The sequence below is a fragment of the Herpailurus yagouaroundi genome, unplaced genomic scaffold, assembly GCF_014898765.1.
Source record: "Herpailurus yagouaroundi ecotype Mexico unplaced genomic scaffold, PumYag 77, whole genome shotgun sequence".
NCBI classification, from domain to species: domain Eukaryota; kingdom Metazoa; phylum Chordata; class Mammalia; order Carnivora; family Felidae; genus Herpailurus; species Herpailurus yagouaroundi.
The window spans coordinates 102,270,435-102,285,697 of record NW_024412388.1 but is presented as its reverse complement, the minus strand read 5'-3'; the positions used below and the strand labels follow the sequence as shown (position 1 = coordinate 102,285,697).

General features: G+C 39.0%; 1 long non-coding RNA gene across 1 annotated transcript; it reads right to left on the bottom strand.

The window, feature by feature from the left end:
- Window positions 1-990: 990 nt before the first annotated feature.
- Window positions 991-13,317, bottom strand: LOC121018736 (uncharacterized). Its single transcript, XR_005785310.1, has 4 exons — window positions 13,227-13,317; window positions 8,204-8,268; window positions 1,771-2,425; window positions 991-1,084 (listed from the first exon to the last, which is right to left on the bottom strand). It is a non-coding gene; the product is annotated as an uncharacterized LOC121018736 (long non-coding RNA).
- Between the last annotated feature and the right edge of the window lie 1,946 nt (window positions 13,318-15,263).

Genomic DNA, 15,263 nt, shown 5'->3' with positions numbered 1-15,263 from the left:
GTGTGTGTGTATGTGTGTGTGTGTGTGTGTGTGTGTGTGTATTGGGGATGGGGGGATGCAGTGATTATGGATGAATGATATGCACATAAATCTTACAGCTTTTTAGTAGAGAGCCTGTTGGCATTCCTCCCTTCTCTTTTGCTGGCTGCTTCCTTAAGTCACAGCCTAGCATACTGGTAATAAGTGGCCCCTCAATGCCCCATGATAATTGTCTTAACTGATCATGTTCTAAGAAAGGCTTGCTAAGTCTGTTCATGAAGCCATTTCTAATAATAAAAGCCCAAATACCAGCACCTTACTCTTCCACCTAAATGAGTTTGCTTTTTAATTCACCAAACAACTCCATGTCTGTTTAGATGGGAAATGAAGAGAGGGCAGGGCCCAGAGCCCAGATTGTTTTACTTGGTGCACAACCCTGGGGTGGTGGATCACCAGGATTGGAAAGTGGATTGTTGAGGAAGTATGGAAGAGCTTCTAGGTAAATGCATGAGAGAAACCTAGGATGAGGAGAGGACAAAACACCAAAAATTATATGGTTTTTAAAAAATTTATTTTAAAATTGAGGTATAATTAACATACAATGTTACGTTAGTTTCAGGTTACAACTTAGCAATTTGACATTTATATACATTACAAAAATGCTCTCCACGATAAGTGTAGTTACCATCTTTCGCTGTTACAGTATTGTTGACTATATTCCCTGTGCTGTACTTTTCATCTCTGTGATTTATTTACTTTATATCTGGAAGTTTGTATCTCTTAATCTCCTTTTAAATTTTTTTTTCAACGTTTTTATTTATTTTTGGGACAGAGAGAGACAGAGCATGAACGGGGGAGGGGCAGAGAGAGAGGGAGACACAGAATCGGAAACAGGCTCCAGGCTCCGAGCCATCAGCCCAGAGCCTGACGCGGGGCTCGAACTCATGGACCGTGAGATCGTGACCTGGCTGAAGTCGGACGCTTAACCGAATGCGCCACCCAGGCGCCCCTCTTAATCTCCTTTTAAAAAATCTTCTTTATCTGTACTTTTATCACTTGCATTAGGCTGGTCTTCTTGAGATGGATGAAGGTTCAAGGTGCTGATCTAGAGATAGAAAGGTTAGAGATAAATGGATTGCAGAGTGTATGAAAATGTTAACATAATTTAATCTTGTTCATACCCCTTCCATTGTCAATACTTGTTAGCTACCTGATCTTAACAGTAATTCTACTCTCTTCCTTCCCTCCTATGCCTTGCCTTCATTCCCTTCCCTTCCCTTGTCTTCCCTTTCCTTCCTATAAATCATTCAAATAAAAAAATCTCATCCTTGCTTCTAATTTCCTTACCTCTCTCATGCAATAAGTCATAAGATTCATTAGAGTCTCTAATATAGATATTGACTATGTCATAGCCAATTCAACCAGTGACCTTGGCACTGCAGTTTTTCATCCTCTAAAACTCATCTTTAATTATAATACCCCCACTTAAAATATTCAATGAGCGCTCAACACCTAGAAGATAAAATATGACCTCTTTATATTGACCTCAAAAGTTCAAAATTTAGTTCTCACTTGACTTTTCTGATGCCAAGAAGCTAATACTGGGGTTCTGAATTCCTGAACTCACCAAGTACCTTTGTACTTTCGTGTCTTTGTCCAAGTTACAGTGGTGTCTATTAATGCCCTTTCTGTCTTGTTACGTTTCTCCATTTTCTCAAAGTATGAAACCTCCACTAAAAATGGTGGTGAAACCAAGAAATAAAAGCCCACAGTGCTGAATTTATTGCTTACTTAAGACAGGAGGTACGTTTTTCAGTCGAAGTTTCTTTAAGCAGGAAAGACTGTTGATCATGTATTAGGACTCAAAGGCATGGAGTTCAGAGATTGATGGAAGTTTAGAGTTGTAAATAAGTTATTATCAATGGTTGAAGTGTGATTGTGTGGGGAAGACTTATTGATTGTATACTTCCAGAAGCAGGTCATTGGAATGAGCCCATTCCTGATCGGCTGACCTTCAGGAGCAGGTAGTTTTCAATAATTGGTTGGCTTGCAGAAGTATGTTCACAAAGACAAGTTGACTTTGATTTGAGTAAATACGTTTGAAACCAATTCTGATGGCTCCATAGCTACAGAATTCTTATTTATTGATTAAACAGTTTTAAAACTGATTCTGGTGTCTACTTCCATCCTTGCTGTAAGAACAATTGGTCTTCTAGGAGTATGGAAATTAATTTTTTTTTCAATCTTCCTTTAGGTTCTCTTCTAGCTAAAGCTTCAAGAATGACATAAGCATTCTTCATATTTCCACTATCTCTTTGAAGATGAGGTTTTGTTTGTAGATATCTGAATTTCAGTTGAGTGTTGACAAGCATGATTTTATCTTGCGCTCATTTTTTTTTTTTGTTGTTGTTGTTGTTATTTGGTCAATCATCTGCTGGAAAAGTGGCTGCATGGAAACATTTAAGACTTGAAAACATATTAAACAATTTGTGTGACAAATATAATTAAAGTATTCTAAGAAGGAACCAATAGTCACTTTAAATAATAAACACGACTTCTCAGGTTTGACCAAAAAAACAATCCCATTGACTCTTCGGGTCTTCCCTAGATGGCCAGGTTGCATTTTATTTTATTTTATTTTATTTTATTTTATTTTATTTTTTATTTTAGAGAGAGAGACAGAGTGTGAGTGGGGGAGAGGGACAGAGAGAGAGAGAGAGAGAGAGAGACAGAGAGAAAGAGAGAGGGAGGGAGAGAGAGACAGAGAATCCAAAACAGGTCCCACACTCAGTGCGGAGCCTGACATGGGGCTCAATCCCATGGCCCTGGGATCATGACCTAAGCTGAAATCAAGAGTTGGCTGCTCAACTGACTGAGCCACCCAGGCGCCCCACCTTTTATTTTAGCTTAGATACAGATTGCCCATGTTGTTAATCCAGGTACAATATGAAGTATTAGAAACGGGGAAGATTTCCCCTGATTTTCCAGAAGAAAATCTAAGACTATTTTCTTTTCCATAGTTACTTGGGCAAAGGAGTTTAAAAAGGTTACTTGTATACCCAGGGTAAAAGCTATGTTATTTACCACGGCAGCCAAAGTAAGGAACTTATTTTTGATGACCGTATCAAGTTTTTCAGCTTCTATGGTAAGATCATTAACCTTTGGAGTCTGTTTTACCAATTACTGTTTATTTTCTTGGGAAGAGTTTTATCCATACAGACTTTTTGTAGGAAACATTTAGCGTGTTAGGGAATTATACACTAGAAATGATCTACAAGTGCTGCAGAACAATTAGTCTTGGTTCTGTGTTGGCATTGAAGATACTGATTTTACCATAGGAAAAGGAACTCAGGTACTTTATGAGATACAGTTAACCTCAGTGGAACTTCAGTATATTATCTCTAGATGTTATCATGACAGCAGTAATAGTTGCATCCTGATAATATCTGTATCATCTATTGCAAGGACATTTTACTTCATTTATATATTATCTATAACTTGTATCATTACTGGCAAAGTCAGTGTAACATGTCTTTATACTGTTTTAACAGATTGGCTGCACTACAAATACCCAAATTAGCTAAATTATAATTAGACTAATGGTTATCTCTAATAAAGCCTAGACTTAACCAAGTTTATTAATAAGAAAATCACGATGGGCTATTAGAAACTAGTAAAAAGGAATGATAACACCCAAAGGAATGTGAACAAAAACATTCACATTACTGTTTGGAAATCAGAGCTTTCAAGTGTCTAGACCAGCAGTTTACAAATTATAACCTGTGGGCCAAATCTTGCTTGCTGTCTGTGTTTATAAATAAAGTTTTATTGGCACACAGCCATGCTCATTTTGATTATTTGTAGTCTATAACAGCGTTTGCACTACAGTGGCAGAGTTGAACCATTCTGTTAGAGACCCTCTGGACCAAAAGAGCTTACAAAATTTACTATTTGGTCCTTTATAAAAAATTTTTGCTGACTAAACTAATTGTTCCAATGGTCTTGGGTGGAAGCTGTCTACAACTTCCAAATATATTGGGTTCGGTTAGTAGTCAACTTACATGGACCATTTGACTCTGAAGTTTCCCCATGGAACCTCAATTTAAGGTCTCCAATTCTTCCAAATGCTGAGTTTTTTCTCCTATGGGTTAGGACAGTGCCTGCTACATTGAAAGCATGTGATAGATGTTGTCAAAGTGGCTTTAAGTGCTTGCTGTGCACCAGACATTGATCTCAGTGCTGTCAGAATACAGGGGTGATGCAAACAGAGAGCTTTTATCCAGTAATTGTATGGGACACAAGTATAAAAATAGCTCTAATGTAAGATAGAAAGCTGTAAGTCTCATAAGAGAGTTATAGATCAAGGGCTATGAAGATTCAGGAAACAGGAAGCATTTGAAATAGGCGTTGAGGAGATGAGGAAGAAGGAGACTCCTGGCAAATAAACCATCATGAAGAAAGGCATAGTGGTGCGATATCACAGAGCATGTCTGGGGAGGAGTCAGTAATCTTTGTCTACTAGTAAATAAGGTACCCAGTAGGAAGCAATACAAGATCCAGGGGAAAATGAATTATTTTTTTCTGGGATCAGATTTACACAGCAGTGTGCTGGGGCTGGTTCATGCCTGTTAAATATTCAGGAATCTTTTAAGCTGGCTGTTAAGTCTTTGGTAGCTTAAAATTGGCCATGATGACAGGAAGAGAGCACGAGTGATTGAGGGCAAGGAGAAATAGAAATACTATTTCTACTATTTTTACAATTTCTACTAAGAATTTCTCATGGCACCAGTGTATGGCACAGGTCTAGGCAGAAATTATGTATATAGCTCAAACCCTGGATGAATAGCTTTTTAAAAAACTGTTTAACTGAGAAAGTGTGCTTGGGAAAACCCAAGGAAGGAATATAAGAAATTAATCAACTGTTACCTCTTGTCTGTGGGAGTTAGAGTTGATTTTATATCTCAGCCTTTTATATTGATACACTGGTCTCATGTTTCTTTTTCAAGAAAGGTGCATAATAATATCACCCAGGGTGACTGTGAAAATTAAATGAAATAAATGGTGCTTCCAAACTTTCCTAATGATAATAATCATCTGTGATGTTATAATTCATTAAGGGAGGGAGGGGGGGAGAGAGAGAGAGAGAGAAAGAAAGAGAGAAAGAGAGAATATCACCTGGACAAGCACACAACTTCCTGGGTCTCATCGCAGATCCCTTAATGAGAATGTCCAGGACAGGGGTCAGGGAAGTTGTTTGTTTAACAAGAGCCTCAAGTGATTCTTATTGGGAAAATTTGGGGAAAAAATGAGTTAATATATATGAAAATACCTTACAGTAAAGTGACAAGAACATAATTGGGGGGAAATGTTGAATGAATGAACCACTTATCAGCAAAGCAGTATTCAGCAAACCATTACATGTTCCTTGACTCAATCTTCCTCTTAATGTATTCAGAGGAATTGTATTAATACCTATTACTGCATAGAGCTTGGGAAAGGATTAGAGTCTATCACTGGAAAAGGCCTGGAAGGTAAGTGCTGTGTCAACACCAGCTGTTAGGTTTAATTGGTTCACTGGAAGTAGGCAGGTTGAGAAATATTTGTCTCAGAGGCTACCCTCTTAGAGAGAATTGTGTACAGAGGTTGTAAGCTCTAAAAGACCACATTGTGCTGGGGATATGGGCAGTTAGGGAAGAGGAGAGACCGCAGTAATGCCCAGCAGCTGAATGTCAGAACTTCAGGGGCCAGGCAGTGAAGACGAGAGAGCTATCCCCAATCTGGAGAGCAGTAGGTCCTGTCCCATTGACAAATGCTTGCAGGAAGAAATGCTTGAGTTTTCCAGGTGAAATAATCTAGTCCCCAGGAAGAGGATCATTTTTTATGGCCAGGAACGCCCCACTGACAGTTCTGTCTAGGGAGTCATGAAGAGGGATGAGGCTCAAAGACAGGCACCCCAGGGCCTTTGCCCTTCACCATCAGGAGCACATGATGGAGTCAGCAAAGTTGAACCCCTGCCTGAGTAGGATGAGGACAGCCCACCCCAGGTTCTGCAAGGGTAGAAGGTCTGAAAACATCTGCCAGTGGGGAGGAGGTCTGCTCTGAGCAGGTGCCCATCACCACTGCTTAGGACAGATATTCTCCCTTCTTTCTGCCATCTTCATCCTTCACCCCCCCCCCCCCAATCCAGTTAAGAACCTCTGTCTCTGAATGGTTTCCCTAACCCTTCCTGTTTCAGTTTCCTTCTCTTCCCTGTATTCTGTTTAGTTGTTGGAACATCGCTCAATTTAGTGGCCACAGAACAGTTTAAAAAGCATGGATTTAAAAGTCAAGTTTCTTCTTTCCATGGTTGTTTTATATTTTGAGTATTTCAGCCAAAACAACCTTATTATTTAAAATTTCTTTAATGTTTATTAATTTTTGAGAGAGAGAGAGAGAGAGAGAGAGAGAGAGCATGAGAGCATGAGCAGGAGAAGGGCAGAGAGAGAGAGGGAGACACAGAATCCAAAGCAGGCTCCAGGCTCCAAGCTGTCAGCGCAGAGCCCGACGTGGGGCTTGAGCTCATGAGCCGTGAGATCATGACCTGAGCCAAAGTCGGACACTTAACCGACTGAGCCACCCATGTGCGCCCAAAACCACATTATTATTATTATTATTATTATTATTATTATCCATTTTTTATACAAGATCATGCATGTGTTTTACTTCTTTGGTTACTAATAAATCATTGTATACACAGAAAAATGTTCTTTACTTTCCTCTGGCCCTCTTCTAACGTGGTAGAAGAATAAAACTTATTCTTAATTTTCTATAAAGGGGCACGATATGGGTCACCCGTAAATACCAGATAATTAAAAAATGATATGCTTAAAACTCCAGTTGTTTAGTTCAGTCTGATACCACATTGAATATTTCCCTCAGCTCTCCTACCAGCTAGGAGGTGGAGAATAACTACCAGAAACATGCTGTAGAGTAGTGAGAGTCTGTGACTAAAATGTAAATAGTAGTGTATATTGGCCATGGAAAAGTCACAAAATGAAAAATTTCCTGGGATATCAAGAATTAACAGTACCAGGACATGGTTTCCTCTGGGGAACTTAATGATAATTTTTTAATGTAGGAAGCAATTCCTGTTCAGTAGAAGAAACATTTTACATATTAATTGTGTTTTCCTCAGAGGGTAGAAAAATAGTACAATAAAAATCTTCATTATTCAGAATTTGTGATTATTTGCCTAGGAAATGGTCTAACATTCACCTATGTCTTTACTGTCATTAAAGAATAATTCAAATCAAATGTTCTATGATGGAATTATCACCTGGAAATATTAAAACTGTTGGAGAGAATCTTCTGAAGAAATGTTTAATTGCATTTAAAAGTTTATTGTAGGGGCTCCTGGATGGCTCAGTCAATTAGGCGTCTGACTTTGGCTCAGGTCATGATCTCATGGTTCGTGAATTCGAGCCCCACGTCGGGCTGTGTTCTGACAGCTCAGAGTCTGGAGACTGCTTCAGATTCCGTCTCCCTCTCTCTCTGCCCCTCCCCTGCCCATTCTCTCTCTCTCTCTCTCTCTCTCTCTCTCTCTCTCTCTATCTCTATCTCTCACAAAAAATAAATAAACATTAAAACAGTTTTTACAGTTTATTGAAAATTATCTCTTATGCAAGGATCCTTAGGAGTATAGATAATTGGAGTAATTTTATAAGGGTAATTTATAAGAATATAATTGTGTACTTTTTTTTTTATAATTGTGTTCTTTTAAAAGCTTCTGCAATTTAGCCACCTTGTTACATTAGCCTTCCCCACTTAGCTTGCATTTAAAGTATTTTCCAGCTCTTCCTACACTCAGATCATGGCAAAGTTGAGGTTGACAGAAATCGTGTAACAATAATAATGGTGATGATGCAAATAACTCAGAGACTTTCCCTACCTAACCTAATTGTGTTTGAAAATTATACTAAACTTATTTGCTGATAATCTAATTTCTTTGGGGCCTCTCTGACTTTTCAGGATGGTTGATTTATACGATTAACATAATGACTCTGGGACTGTGAATAGCCTGAAGTCCCTCTTCTCTATAAAGGATTAGTGAGTGCTGTGAGTCCCCCTGGGAGAGATGGTCCAACCCATGTCAGACTGGATGGGAGGTTTGTGATAAAGAGGGTGAAGGAGGAAGGGATGTAGATTTCATCATTACCCAGAATGAGGTTGAGGAGGGATAACTTACAGCATGCAGCTATCCAGAGGCACCAAGATCAAAGGCTGACTGCCATGTATCCAGGAAGCATAGGACTGTGCAGGGAAGAAGGAGGAAAGCAGATGTTAAAATCAAAGAAGTCTGAAAAAGGTTTGGTAAATGGCTCTAAATGGGCCACAGGGGACATCTTCATAGGAAAAGTTGAGAGGAACCCTGACAGGTTCAGGAGATTAGTTGATTTCTTTTTTTCTCATCTCTTCCTTTGCCCCTCAGTCTACTTCTACTCCCCTCTCCCCACAGGACCAACAATTAATTGACTAAACCACAAGAGGTCCCTGGGTAGATGTTGACTTTCATCACTTTACCTTCTTCCTCTATCAGTTGGGCTAAAGATGATGGCTGCAATGAAAAACAGGTCATGCCCTAGCATGAGAGAGGGAAGTAAAACTACTTCTCAAAGGAAGAGAGAAAAATATGGAGCTGGCATTTATAATCTCACAATAGAACCAGGAAACTTCTCTTAATAATCCATAGAACTCTTGTCATCTTTGGGCATCTCTGTTTGAGCCCTCTCAGAGGCTTACCAGGAATCCTAGCGTGGGGAGGGATCTTCTCTTCTAGTATCAGCTGCTCCACCCCTGCCTTCTTGCCCTGCCCCTGAAGATGGGGGCAGTGCAGCATGGTTTTGCAGCCACATACACCTGAGTTGGAATCCCTGCTCTAATACTTGCTAGCTATGTGACCTAGAGCAACTGACTTCACATTTGATTCTCAGTTTTGACACATCTATCTTGCAGTATTGTTATGAGGATAGAAACATTGTATAAAATATTGTAAGTAGACAGACCTTGCTTAGGAAGGTGATATAATGGCTGAAAGCATCAGTTTTTTTTTTTCTTCTGTCACATGGGGATAACCATAGTATTTACCTTATAGGATTACTGAATAGATTACAAGAGATAGAATAACACTGTGCTTATGGGTACAGGCTCTGGGATCAGACTGCAGGTTCAAATCTGGCTCCATTCTCATTGGCTGTGTGACTTTTGCGAGATATTTAATCTCTTCTTGTGTAGGCTTTCCACTCAATAGCATGGGGATAATAATAGCGTTTAATTTATGGGATTATTGCATGGACTAAATTAGGTTTTATCTTTAAAGCAGTAAGAACAATGCCTGGTATATGGTTAACATTATTTAAATGTTAAATTTAAAAATACTGAGATTTGGTATATAAAACATTTTAACACACTATATCTAGTACATAATAGCTAGTGATTATTGTATCATGGCTTTGTTTAGTGTTAAACAACTTCTCTTCACATGAATTTTGAAAAGGTCTACAGTGAAATAAGCCACAGATTTCTAAATCCAAGGGTGGTAGAACATACCTAAAGATCATCTTGTGTGGTGGTTATAAAAAATGACCCTAGGGGCGCCTGGGTGGCGCAGTCGGTTAAGCGTCCGACTTCAGCCAGGTCACGATCTCGCGGTCCGTGAGTTCGAGCCCCGCGTCAGGCTCTGGGCTGATGGCTCAGAGCCTGGAGCCTGTTTCCGATTCTGTGTCTCCCTCTCTCTCTGCCCCTCCCCCGTTCATGCTCTGTCTCTCTCTGTTGCAAAAATAAATAAACGTTGAAAAAAAAATTTATAAAAAATGACCCTAAAATTCTTCAGCTCTTATCAAGAGGTGAGGTTTATATTGCCTCCCAATGAATCTGGGCTCTGTAACTACTTACATATCATGGTGTGGATGTGATGTTTCAACTTCCTGTCTCTTGTGCTGCTTGCTCTTAGAACTCAGCCACTATGCCCATATGAGAGAGACAGATGCCTGTAAGTTGCTGAGCTCCCAGCCCACATGTGAATGAGCTTCCTTGAAAGTGCATCCTTTTTACTCCAGCCCTACCAAGGCTGACCCTACATGAAAGATACTGGCTGTTCCTGCTGAGCCCTGCCCAAATGATAGATTTTGAACAAAACTTTTGTTGTTTTGGGGAGGTTTGTTAGGCAACAATAGATAGGTAGAACATCTAGTTTGTTCCCCACTGATATTTACATCTCCTCTACCCTGTCACTTATCTAAGCTCTGCTTGTCTGTCCAATCATTCAACAAATATTTATTCAGTGTTTATGTATCAGACATTTCCTAGGCACTGGGGAATGCATCAGTGAATAACAAAAAGGTCTTGGCTGCAGAATTCTTCATTCTGTAGAGGGGAGAAAGACAAAAAAGTAAAAGAATAAATTATATAATGTCTGGGATTGCTAGGTACTATGAAGAAAAAGGAGATGGTATAACGAGTGATGAGACGCGTATGTCTTAGGGAAACTTGTTGCCATTTTAGCAAAGGTGTTGGGGAAACACCATCTAATGAGGTGATACTTGAGCACAGATCAGAATGAAATGAGGGAGCTGGTTATATAGATCCCTAGGGGAGGAGAGTTCTAGCAGAAGGACAAACAGTATAAGGTCTGTGGCAGGAGCACACCCACACGTTCAAAAAACGATAAGGAGGCCTTTGAGGTTGGAAAGGAATGTGCAAGGGGCAGAAGGAGCTGAGAGAAAGTGAAGGACTTGGAGGCCACGTGAAGGAAGTTTAATTTGATTCTCAGTGAGATGAAAAGTCATTGGAGAATTTTGATCATTGTATTTTTTTATTGAGGTAAAATTTACATGAAACAAAATGCACACAGTTTGATATGCTTTGACAAATGTATACTCCAGCGTGCATAACCAATCATCACAAAAAGTTATCTTTTGCTCCCTATCCATCAATCCCCCTCCCTGTCTAATAGGAAACCACCATTCTGATTTTCACCACTGTAGGTCACTTTTACTTATTCCGGAACTTAATATAAATGAAATTGTACAAAGCGAAATTGTATAGTGCATACTATTTTTTATCTGCCTTCCTTCACTTAAAAAAATGTTTTTGAGATTCATCCTTGTTGCATGCATCAGTAGATTATTTTTTTATTGCTGATTAGTTCTGTGAAAATATCAAAGTCGGTTTACCCAACTGTGACATTTGGACATTTGGGTTGTTTCCAGTTTTTATCCACTACAAGCAAAACTTCCGTGAACATTACAGCACATATGTCTTTTTGTGGGTATATATTTTCATCTCTTTTGAGAACATGCCTAAGGGTAGGATTGGTGGGCCATAGAGTAAATGTCTGTTTATCTTGATAATAACCCAAACAGTTTTCTCAGCTTTTGGTGTCATTGTGTACTTCCACCAGCAATGTATGAGAGTTCCAGGTGTACATTTGGAGTTACCAGTTCCCTCTCTTTTTCCCTGACTTTTTTTTCCCACAGGAGTCATTAAATCCCCCATTCTTCATGCTTTACCACAGGGCAAGATAGAAAAAGAAGGTTCTGAGAAAAGATGAGAAGTTCCTAAAGAGAATTTCCTTGCTTTTATAGTTGTTTACATGTGAAAAATCTGTCGAACGGAAATAAGTTCTTAATCTTCATTTTTGCAGTGCAGGTCAGTATTTGACAAAGCTTCTTTTGCAAAACAAAATTCTCATGTGTAGCTCTTCTATTTCATTTTTTAGAAAATGTGGGTTATTGTTTTTTGTAGTATAGCTTTTATATATTTCAAAACAATAAGTTATCACTCACTCTTTGTTCTTTTCTATGTCATGTGATCTCAGTTTCTTTTAACATTTTCATGTAAATATGATTTTCCAATCCTTTTAATCATGTGTGTGACTGTTCTCAGAAGTGTTTCTAAATGGACTCCATCTAGTTATTCAGTTGAATCAATAGTTTCAGGTTTCAAAGCAGTGATTTCAACTGTAAATTTACTTGAAGCATCTCTCTGCATTTATGTGTATGTAAGCCAGTGTGAATTGGTTTTCATGGGTTCTACAATATTTCTACTTATACTCTTTCCAAGAATGGAGCTATGAGTGATCTCCAGCAACATGTGTGCTCTATGTATATGTGGAATGTTACATCGTTGAATAAACACAGCTGCACTTATTAAATTGTATGGCCACACAAACACACATACATGAACATACACACACACCCTTGAACACACAAAGCATTCAGGTAATTCACAGGGTGTTTATTTGAAGGGGTTATGGTGTGGCCACTCAGGTATGTTCATTTGCCTGGTTTATTAGGCTCTTGTGCGGTTTGGTGATATAAACGCCCTTCCCTAGGTTTGTAAGTGTCCTTGCTGCAGAAGTTCTTTCCCACTTTCATCCTTTACGTTACCTTCTTTTCTGTTCCAGGAGGTGAAAAAAAAAAAAAATCATCCCATACATGTCCTGTGTAAATGGGCTGGGACAATATCCAATAAATGCAAAACAAGAAAACCATTTTCAGATGTGAGAATACTATATGGGAAGCCGTTTAACAATTTAGGTTCTCGTTTTTGAAAATATTGTATTCAAATTAAGGGAGTAAAGAACTCGTTTGATGTGTTTCCTAAGCCTCTGACCATTTTCCGCTGGGTTAAACACTCATTAAGAGAAGTGATTGAGCTCTTATTATATAAATTCCATTCCAACAAGAAGATTATGTATTTACTCTATTGAGTTATAATTCATCATTTTATGTGTCTGTCTTTCCTAGCTGGTGATAAGTAAGAACCAGTGCCTCATTAATCTATGACATCTCTGAAAAGAAGGTGGGTCCTCGGCACAGAGTAATTCTCCCCTGCCCCCCTCCCAAATGCCATACCGAATGAATGAATTCCACTAGAATCTCAAAGCCAGCCCATGATAGAAGTAGAGGGCAGAAGACTGAACAAAAAGCTTTTGGTCTCTACCAGTCTGATGAAACAGCTCTTGTCAAGGCTACCAATAAGCTCCATCGTATGAAATCCAATGGCAGATTATCAGTGCTATTTTTTTCCAGCTGCTCCTATTATGCTGTGTTGTCACTCTTACCCCACCACCCCATGCCCCACACTATTTAGCCTTCACGTAATAGTCAGGATTTTTCTTCTAAAACACAGAATATGTTGTGCAGTCTTCTGCTAAAAACCTTTCAGAGTCCTCCCAATTCACATAGAATTCAATCCAGAGTTCTTACCATGATCTTTAAGGCTCTACAGTTTTTGCTCCGGAGTGTATTTCTGGCCTCATCTGCTGCTTCTCCATTGTTCACTCTGCTGCAAATGTCCTGGTCTCCTTGCTGTTCCTTGAGCTTGCCAAGCATATGCTTCCCTCAGCGCTGTGCACATGCTCGTTTCCTGTAATTTTCTTTTCTCAGAATCTACATGACTTACGCCCTACTTCACTCAGTGTTATATTGTCCTTCTGTGACAATTCTGTCTAAAATAACCTCATTCTCTATCTAGGTCATTGCTTTATTTTCATAATACATACCATTACCCTCTATTAAATATCTTGATGTTTGTTTTTTTGTTTTTCATCTTTTTACTAGAATGTAACTTCTTGGTTTCAGGGACTTGGTCAGCCTTATTCACTGCGGTTTCCTGGGAGCCTAGAACAGTGTCTGGCAGATTGGAGACACTCATAAAGGTGTGAGTTTTTCATATTCACACATATCCACTCATAAATGAATGAAATAGAAGTCTATTGTCCACTTATTTTCTTGAATATGGTTTAAGTGATTCTTCAAAGCCTCAAGAAGTGGCTTCTCCCTATATCTCTTAGTACACAGTGCTGACTTTTGGGAAGGAAGTGGGCAAAGATATGGAATCAAGAATCTTCCTGGAAGGAGAAGAAATAGATGCCTTTGAGGTTCGGTGTTACTATTAGGAATAACCTGATTAGATGGGAGGTGGGAGGGAGGGGAGGGTGGGTGATGGGTATTGAAGAGGGTATCTTTTGGGATGAGCACTGGGTGTTGTATGGAAACCAATTTGACAATAAATTTCATATATTTAAAAAAAAAGGGAATAACCTGATTAAAAGTCACTGGAAGAAAAATGCATCAAGGGCCCCAAAAATAAATTCATAAGGAGAAAAGGAAATTTCTGACTTTTGGTGGGGTTTTTGGAAGAGAGTTGGTAAAAGCCCAATTTGTGGCTACAGCTAGAAGCTTTCCGAGGCTCAGCTACCCTTGCCCAACTGACCTGCTTCAGAAAGAATGGTCAGGCTTAGGCATGTAAGCTAAACATAGCCATAACTTTATGAGTCCTGAGCACATTACACTGCCTGACCAGTGAAGGGGATAGCCATGAATAAAAACTCATCAGACTGGGGAGGCTGGGGGTTTCAGTCGGTTGAGTGTCCGACTCTTGGTTTCGACTCAGTCATGATCTCACGGTTTGTGAGTTTGAGCCCCACATCAGGCTTTATGCTGACCACTTGGAGCCTGCTTTGGATTTCTCTGTCTCTCCCTCTCTCTGCCCCTCCCCAGCTTGCGCTTGTGCTCTTCTCTCTTTCTCTCTCAAAAAAAAAAAAAAAAGATAAACATAAAAAATATTTTTAAAAACCATCATAAGATTAAGTAGTAGCAGCAGAAACAATGGCAACTATACATGCTAGCCATCCAGTCCTTTCTCTGTCTTGGCATTTGGAAGCAGGATTTACTCCTTTGAAATAAATAAGTACCCAGGTTTCTTAGAAAATGTGTGGGTGAGACCTTAAAATACTATGGGTGCATTTCTTTGTTTTTCTTTCCCAAAAAGCTTAACCCAGAGGTAATGCCCAAATATTGGAATCAGTTAAAACATCAGTGCATTAAATAACTTTTAAAGAGTTACTGTAGTATCTGTTTTCTTTTTATATCTTATTCTTTGGGCATTTCAATCTATAAGTCAATTAAATCCTTTTGGAAGTTAGTGGGACACAAAATGCAAATACATGTACTTGATTATTTAGATGACCATCTGACCTTATGATTTTATGATTTTTCTCTAAGTCAAATGGGAAGTCAGGGTGAGAGATAGAAATCAGATTTTGTGTGTGCATTTCATGTCTTTTCCTGGATTTTCACATGGAATTCTAAATCTGTATAACATTCACAAATATCTGTTAAATACAAAACATTTTATTATACCCTAACAAAAGGCTATTTAGAGATGTGTAGTATCTCTGTTAATGCAGCATAACACCTATTGCAAGAGAAGCCTTGTATATTGTTAGGAATAAATCTTAT